This window comes from Chelonia mydas, chromosome 1 (assembly GCF_015237465.2).
Source record: "Chelonia mydas isolate rCheMyd1 chromosome 1, rCheMyd1.pri.v2, whole genome shotgun sequence".
Lineage (NCBI taxonomy): Eukaryota > Metazoa > Chordata > Testudines > Cheloniidae > Chelonia > Chelonia mydas.
This window is the reverse complement of record NC_057849.1, coordinates 44,956,168-44,965,347: the sequence shown is the minus strand read 5'-3', so window position 1 is coordinate 44,965,347 and position 9,180 is coordinate 44,956,168.

The window sequence follows — 9,180 nt, the reverse complement described above, 5'->3', positions numbered from 1 at the left end:
CCCCCTGATCATTTTCATTGCCCTCCGCTGGACTCACTCCAATTTATCCACATCCTTTCTGTAGTGGGGGGGCCCAAAACTGGACGCAGTATTCCAGATGTCGCCTCACCAATGCCGAATAGAGGGGAATAATCATTTTCCTTGATCTGCTGGAAATGAGTCTACTAATGCAGCCCAATATGCCATTAGCCTTCTTGGCAACAAGGGCACACAGCTGACTCATATCCAGCTTCTCGCCCACTGTAATCCCCACCTCCTTTTCTGCAGAACTGCTGTTTAGCTAGTCAGTCCCCAGTAGCGGTGCACGGGATTCTTCTTGTCCTAAGTGCAGGACTCTGCACTTGTCCTTGTTGAACCTCATCAGATTTCTTTTGGCCCAATCCTCCAAATTGTTTAGGTTACTCTGGACCCTATCCCTACCCTCCAGCTCATCTACCTCTCCCCCCAGCTTAGTGTCATCTGCAAACTTGCTGAGGGTGCAATCCATCCCATCATCCAGATCATTAATAAAAACGAACAAAATGGGCCCTAGGACCGACCGCTGGGGCACTCTGCTTGATACCGGCTGCCAACTAGACATTGAGTTGTTGATCAGTACCCGTTGATCCCGACAATCTAGCCAGCTTTGTATCCATCTTATAGTCCATTCATCTAATCCATACTTTTTTAACTTGCTAGTAAGAATACTGTGAGACACCGTAACAAAAGCTTTGCTAAAGTCAAGATATATCATATCCACTGCTTTCCCCATATCCACAGAGCCAGTTATCTCATCATAGAAGGCAATCAGGTTGGTCAGGCATGACTTGCCCTTGGTGAATCAATGTTGACTGTTCGTGATCACTTTCCTTTCCTCCAAGTGCTTCAAAATGGATTCCTTGAGGACCTGCTCCATGATTTTTCCAGGGACTGCTGTGAGGCTGACCAGTCTGTAGTTCCCCAAGTTCTCCTTCTTCCCTTCCTACGCCTTGCTCAGTCTGTTACTTCATGTGTTATCCATCGTGGATTCTAATCCGATTTTGCAGTTAGCATTTTTTAATCTACTGACAAAGTCATTCAGTTCATTGTCAAACTTTTAATTTTAAGACCATACTACTCATATACAGAAATGAATATCTCTACATAGAGACTTTTAAAATCAATTAGCCTTCCAGGAATACATCATTTTGTTGGTGAATAGATAGGTTGAGTGTATAACTCATCTTCAAAAGAGGACACAGATTCTGAGTGTTTAAACTCATCCCCTTCTAGTAGCTTGGGTTTGTTGGTAACTCAAAAATAATAGCACAGCATAAACCTCAGCCTAAACTTCCTCACAGAGCTTGGCTGTTTCTCCAATGGATTTTCTCCAGTATTTGCACTGTCCTAGTTTCCAGAGAGCCCTTCTCACATCCCTTATATGCAGGACAAGCTGCACCTGCCACAGTATCTCAATAGCAATCAGTCAACATATCCATGCATAGTTCTAACTTCTGCTAACAAGGTAAGGCAAAAGAAATTCCTGCTAGAGGAGGGATGATGGGAAATCATTAGTATAAATGTTCCTTTCTTGTCCTATCCCAATAATGCTGACTAGTGCAATATTTGTAAAACTGGAGGCTCACAAAGCTTTGGGGAATTACTGAGCTGGTCTCTGAGAGGCTTTTTCTATTAGCTAGTGGTCCACAGAGGGAAAACATTGGAAAAATCTGTGGAGTAATAGGTTGTTCTGATCTGAAAAATGTATCCTAAATCGAAAGATTTCCAATAAGTCTGCCCCTGCCCTGTAGCGGACTAGGGTTTGGTTTCTACACAGTCCCTCTCTTGCTGGGGTTTTGAAGCACTTAGCCCCTAAGGGAAGGGCATTCCTCTTGTCATACCACAGTGATTGCTTTAGTTGATTAGGCATCACTGTTCACAGACTCCAAAGTGCATCCCATTCTATTGTCTCTGTACTGAAGATTTGTGGCTGCCACCCAGGGCCTCAAAGAGTGCAGGAAATGACAAAACTCAGCATTTCCTCAGGTTGGGCTAAGGGTCTTGTGTTTGCTATTTGACTGGGAGACCTGAGTTCAGTTCCTAGCTCTGCCACTGATTTCCTGCATGACTTCAGGTGAGTCATTAACTTCTCTATGCCTCAGTTCAGGGATGATAATAATACTTCCTCCTTTTTCTCACCCATTGTCTGCCTTGTCTGTTTAAATTATAAACTCTTTGGGGCATGATTTGTCTCCTGCGTGCGTGTACAGTGACTAGCACCACATGGGGCCACGATCTCGGTTGGGACTTCAAGTTGTACAAATAATACATTTATATTATTATTATTTATTTATTTTATTTATTATAGTTTATTATAGAAGTTCCCAGAAGATAACAAATAAACTTACTTTTTATTTTTAGTTGCCAAGAATAGTATTTGTTTAATTAAAACCTTCTTTCTGTTCTGTGCACCACCACCTTCCAATGTATTTGAAGCAACATCTCTGTCTCGTTAACAGGATATTTAAAGAATACTGTAGGTACTGAAACAGTAGGGTGAATATAAAATGGGAGAGAGTAATAGAGGTAGGACAGAGCTGGAGAAGGTGAGATGAGACTAATTGTATCTCTGTTTGCTTTCATGAGATTAGAATATATACTGGTATTGCCCTTGATTAAGGGACAAAAGGCTTTACATTAAAAGTTTCATGCTGCCAGGTGAGTACAAGCTCTGGAGGGACCTTCCTCTATATGAAATATTAAAAGGGGAAAATATTTTTCCGGCAGGTGACAGCAGGAGAAATTGTCCCTCTCCCAATGCCTGAGGTAATTTCAGGTTTCAGAGTAGCAGCCGTGTTAGTCTGTATCCGCCTAAAGAAAAGGATTACTTGTGGCACCTTAGAGACTAACAAATTTATTTGAGCATAAGCTTTCGTGAGCTACAGCTCACTTCAGCTCATGAAAGCTTATGCTTAAATAAATTTGTTAGTCGCTAAGGTGCCACAAGTACTCCTTTTCTTTTTAAGGTAATTTCAGTGGCATTTCAATGAGTTGATCCAGCACAACTCAGCATAGGACTTTTCACTTTCTGAATGTTAAACGGGAATTGTGTTTCCCTTCAGTCTGATAAAGAAAGCTTGACAAATATTTAGGGCCTGATCCCCCAACCCTTACATTGACTAGCACTTGAGGGTGCCATTGAACTCAATGGAACCACTTGTGTGTTTTAAGTATTGTGACAGGCTGACAATACCCTAAAGAAACCTTATGGAATTAACATAAACTTCATTGAATTAAGCTAAACCTTACTGAATTAGGGTTAATACCTTTGGGTACATTGTATTAGAAATGCAGTTGTGTATGTGGTGTTGCAGTGTATGTACCTTCCCTAGTTGGGAGGTGATGAACTTCCTTCCTTATCAGCCTTTGAAGCATCCCCTGGGGAGATATGCATATACTAGCTCAAACTGGATTCTCCAGAGACCAACAAAGAAAAGATTTTTGGATAAAAAGACTGGGTTTAAGATGACTCAGGGCCTTTTTCCTGATCCAGCGAACAGATGGTCCACAGAAGGCCAGGCCCAATCCTTAGGAGAGGATTGGAAGGATTGGGCCTACTGAGGCCTCATAAGATTGTGTGTTTATTCTCAGCTGAAGCTGTGATGAACTTTTAACTGCAAAGAAACCCATTGGATGGGATGATAATTAGTAAGCTTATTAGCAGACATGTAGGTTTTTAATGTTTTCTCTGTAATGTTTTTTACCTTAAGAATAAAGTAGGCTTGTTTAGAAAGATTTGTATTGTAACTTATATTTCAGTTATCAGTCTCTGCAGAGAAAGCAAGCAGGTGTCCTTGGGCAATCTGTCTGGGCTGGAAAATACACAGTGAAGGCAGGGAACTCTGGAGAGATGTGGGTCTCCACCCAAAAGTGATGACAGCTGGGGACCTGGAAGCCTGAGGTTGGGTGCCCTTGCTGACCCACAAAGGGGACATACAGGTGCAGTTGCCCTAACCTGTCCAGAACTACTAAGCATCAATAAGGATTTCAGAATTGGGCCTTCAATGAATTTCCGAACAAAAACCAAGATGAAGGTTAAAAGTATATGTCAGTAACTTGCAGAATACATTATAGGAGTGTTTCCAAAACCAAGTGTTAGAAACCCAGAATTTCAGAGTTAAAGTTAAATTGAAAATAAATCAAATCATTTTGAGGTGTGGAAATGCACCATTAGGAAAACCCAGATAACCTTAACTTTGCTCTTTAGTGACACCATGCAATAACCATTTATTTACAACTAAGATGTTTTAGGGTTTGTGGTTCCCGATTAGATTGAGCTGCTTTGTAAAGATGCATTCATCTCCCCCCACATTGTATCACTGTATAGCTTCCTGCTGTTAATGTGCCTTCTCTGAAACTTGCCACCACCTCATTGTTTCCAACGAACATGAAATCAGTGGCCATTTTTAAGAGCAGCCTGTGACCTGAATCCCTTTGAGAACAATGGAAGATATACACCTCTCTGTGAGTAAATTGTGACCCCAATTCATTGAGAATGATGGGTAATATCAGCCATTTTGAAAGCCAGCAATTCTACATGGTATTCTCTGTTGTAGATATATTATTCATCAGATCCTGCTGAAGGAGAAACTTTTAGTTATGAAGAATAGCAAGGAAAAATTATCAATAATCCTATTAGGAAAACACAAAGCTCCTTACTCTTCAATGTAGCCTATGCACAAGATTTCACTATAGGGGAAATCTGAAGCATCTGTGGTGTTCTATTACAAAGTTCATTCAGAATTCCAGACAAAGGAACAAATGGTTTGACGTTGGGTACTAAATTCCGTAATGGGCCAATTTTAAAATTAATTTTAACTAATAAACTAATTAGCAGATTTACTTGTAAATTCTCAGAAAACTCATTTGGCTCAAAGATCAAATGTTATAATTTTAGGGATGATACTCTTTAGTTTTCATACATAATAAAGTGATCAAATCCCTGCTTTCAATGCAAAACTCAGCTCACCCTTAGCTATGGAACCATGAGCTTGTCAATAAAAATAATAATTAATTTTAAAGTGCCGTGGAATGAGAGCCCAAAATTTGACCCATTACTTTTTTGTAAAGACCATATAATTCTTCACATACATTTTCACCTCAAATTCTTCACCATAATTTTTTATTTTTAAATGATCGATGGCATCAGCCTGGCACTGCAGTCCTGCTCCAACAAATCACTATATTATGTGTGTGCAGTAGAAATGCTGGATTGGTGGATATCAGTATGTTAACAAATATGGTGCCAGATTCTCAGCTGGTATAGATCAGTGTAGCTTCATTGCTTTCAATGAAGATACATCAGTTTACACCTGCTGAGACATAGACCCCTCATGGTCAAGTCTTGGGGGGTTATTATAAACGTAAGTGAGGAAAAGAACACTATCTGAAAAAGCTAAGAAAAAACCCAACAGCATCCTTTTAAGGAAATACATATGGAAGAAAGAAGAAGGGGGAAGAGATGTGATTATTATTTACATTGAGAAGGATCAACTTGGCCCTCATGTGAAATGCTTCCTATATTTATTATATTGCCTTAATCCACTGCACTGTTTTCTACAGCTTAGATCTGGCTGTGAGATTGGAGAGCTCCCCCACCGCCCCACCCTGTACAGTACTATCATTTGTATCATTCCCTTCGTCAGTGCATTGAGTCTCCCTCTCTTTCTAAATTAGAATGCAGATTGTTTGTCTCACAGGTAGGTGATGGCAGATGAAATATATTTGAATTGTGTAAACTAGATACTGCTGGTAACTAGTAAGTAGGGTAATATTTCTTGGATCTCTCTTTTTACAGAATTATGGCTGGCTGGTAATGATGTCAGTATCCTTAAAAGACCTTCATAGGGATTTCTGTTAACTACAAAAACACATTAGGAAGAGGACAGAGTTAATCAGTTGGGCTTTCCTGCTGCTCTATTCAGCCAAGCAAGCTGACTTGAACAGATGTTTCTGTTTTTAGGCCACCAGGAACTTTATAGACTGCCTTTCTCCTCTGTTTGAGAAGCACATAAATGGAGTGAATGTGTACTGAAGGCACATTTTCAAAACAACATTATTCTGGCAGGTAGATTTTTCTTCTGGCTCTTGCCTAGTAGGTAGGTCTATTTTAAGTATTTCTAGATATACAGCTCCCACTTACATAGAAGAAATCAAGAGTCAGAAATCAAGATACTGTGTGTTCCTGAACATACATATTTTTCTTACTATCTTGTCCCTTTTAAGCAGATTTTCTCCTAATTTCAACCTAGTCTGTGGGTCCATAATCTCCACTGCTGCTTGCAGGGCTGATGAGAAGGGGGATAAGGTGGGCAATTATATCAGGGTCCCAAGATTGGGGGGTGGGGGCAAAATGTCTGTAACATCTGTGTAAATAAAGTGAAATGGTAGGGAGTGGGACCCCGGCGAACATGATGTACTGCAGTCCCAAATTTCTCTCGACAGGCCTGGCTGCTTTGTCTTGGGGACAACTCCGTTTGAGGAGATGAAATTGATGCTGTCTCCACTGTCCTGTCTGCAAAATGTTTTCCCACTTATATGAGAACAAGTCATGTGAACAGTAGCTTCTAGCCACTATATTCTAAAACATATAATGTATCATGCGAAGTCTTAATAAAGTACTTTAGAGGGATGTAAAAGTACCAACAATGGGGACAACTGGGTCTGCTTTTGAGTTTGAAATCAAAATTTGAATACCACTCACATGTCTGAGGTCAGAAATATTATTTATTGTCTATATTACAATAGCATTTACTGGCTCTAACAGCGATTAGGAAACCTTTGTGCTAAACACTGTACGACCACGTACTAAGAGACCTCTCCTGCCATAGGTGCTGGAATTAGGGTGTTGGGGGTGCTGCCTCACCCCCTGGCTTGAAGTGGTTTCCATTATATACAGGGTTTACAGTTTAGTTCAATGATTCTTAGCACCTCCACTGTACAAATTGTTCCAGCACCCCAGCTCCCGCCCCAGAGAGCTTATAGTCTAGACAAAACAGAGGGAAGGGGAACTGGCACAAAGAGATGAAATGTCTTGCCCAGATTCACACAGCAGGCAGTGGCTGAGCTCAGAATACAGTTCAGGTCTCCCAGTCCAATGCCCCATCGACTAGATCAGGCTGCCTCCTTTGTTTGGATGTTCGAGTCTCAATGCCTGAAACCAGAGACTTGTGTTGTATCTTGAATACAAATTAATCACACTGCCCAAATGATACTACAGCTTGTCTGAAAAGAATGTATCTAGCGCATCCAGTACAGGGGTGTTAGGAGAGTCTTGTGGCCTAGAATAATGGGTACCAGACTGGGAATCAGGAACTCCTACAATTTAACCTTGGATCCTCCGCTAAAAACTTCTGCGGCTTTGGGCAAGTCGCTTAATTTCACTGTAAGCTTCTTGAGCTACAACAGTTTTGGGTTTTGATGCTGTGTTCCTTGCACACACTGGGCTCCTGTAGAGTTTAGTAGGACTTTTAAATGCACTCTAAATGCAGGACTGAGAGCCTCTAGTTCCAAACATGACCAAAGGGCTAAATTGGCCACGTTTTGGAAGGGCACTAGTTCAGGAAGTCTGAGATATGGATGGTTGGACTCAGCCCGCATAATATAGTGTAGATGCTGGAGCCCTGGGTTCCATAGGGAGCAACGATTCCTAACCGGGGTTACAAATGAGAGTAGATGCTCAAGCCCTAGGTTAACCAACTAGGGTCTGCTAACTCAAGTTCTACTAACTGGGCTTACATTGCACTGTAGACATACCCACAGATCCCCCGCCCACACCCAGATTGTCCCACAGAGAACCCTCTCACCCCACACCGGGATTCCCCCCCAGACTAAGCCTCTCCAAACTTGGATCCTGTTGGGCTGAGCCTGCCTGCCCCACACCTGGATCAGGGGCCAGGGCTGGGCATGTGTGTGAGCCTCTGTCCCTCTCACTCTCTATCTTGGTACAACTGGCACAGAAAGGCAGCACCTCGGGGTGTTTCTGAGGCAGGCTCAGCCCTTGCGCTGTGTCAGGGTCAGGTGCAGCTTCACTATCAAGTCCAGGGGAGGATGGTGGGGCTACAGTGGCCTGTGCTCCCCACTGCCATGCTGGAGCCTCCACATTTATTTATTGACAAATAACATTTGCAGAATTTTAAAATATTGTGCGCAGAAATTTTATTTTTTTGGTGCAGAATTCCCTCAGGAGTAACCCTGGTGTACAGTCTGTTTATTGGGAGAAAGGAGAAACATTACACTTCCACACATCCTTTCATGGCAGTACTAGCTTCCCATAATGATTATTCTATTGGACCATAGCATTATTATTATAACTGCTCATTCATCAAATGGAATTATGTCTGTCAATAATATGTTGTAGATGCAGATATCAACACTTGACTCAGATGCTTGTTAATTATCTAAATAAGCAAAGTCGCTTCCCTTTCCACCACAATTAATAGACACTTGTGTAATTCATTTAATTGAGGATATGACCCTACAGATACCTACTCCTGTAAGTAGTTGTTGTTTATGTGAGTTGTCTCACTGTAGTTAATAAGGCCTACTCATGTGAGAAAGAGGTGTGGGATTGGACCGTTGGAACCTGATCCAAAGCCCTTTGAGATCAATGACTCCGATTTTTAATAGGCTTTGGAGCATATCCTTAACTTGCAGCCTTTTCAAGGCAGGAACCTAATGTCTTACATCTCTCTAAAGCACCATGAAGATCTATGGGCCTGTAATAGAGCCGACTCACCCGGCGGCACCTCCTGCTGGTTGTCCCTGGGAATTAGGTCATCAGCCTCTGAAGCGCCCTCTACCGTCTGGTGATCCGCCTTACCGCTGGCCCCAGTCCCTCCCAGGACCCGGTGCCTCCTCCCACTGGGGTGCTGCCCCCTGGCAGTAAACTCCAACAATCCCTGAGGGTCTCCTCTCCCCAAGGAACCCTTACCCACTACCCCCACTTCGCCTCAGTCTTGGCTACTGCCAGTCATCGCTTAGCCCTGCTCCCTGGGGCAGACTGCAGTGTATCAGCCACTCATCACAGGTGAGGGGGCTTGGACCTTCTGCCTCTGTCTACCCGTGGGCTGCCCCCTTGCAACGCCAGTACCTAATAGGCCCTAATCTAGGCCTCGCAACCTGGGGGTTTCCAGGCCGGAGCTCCCCTGCTTCCAAGGCCTT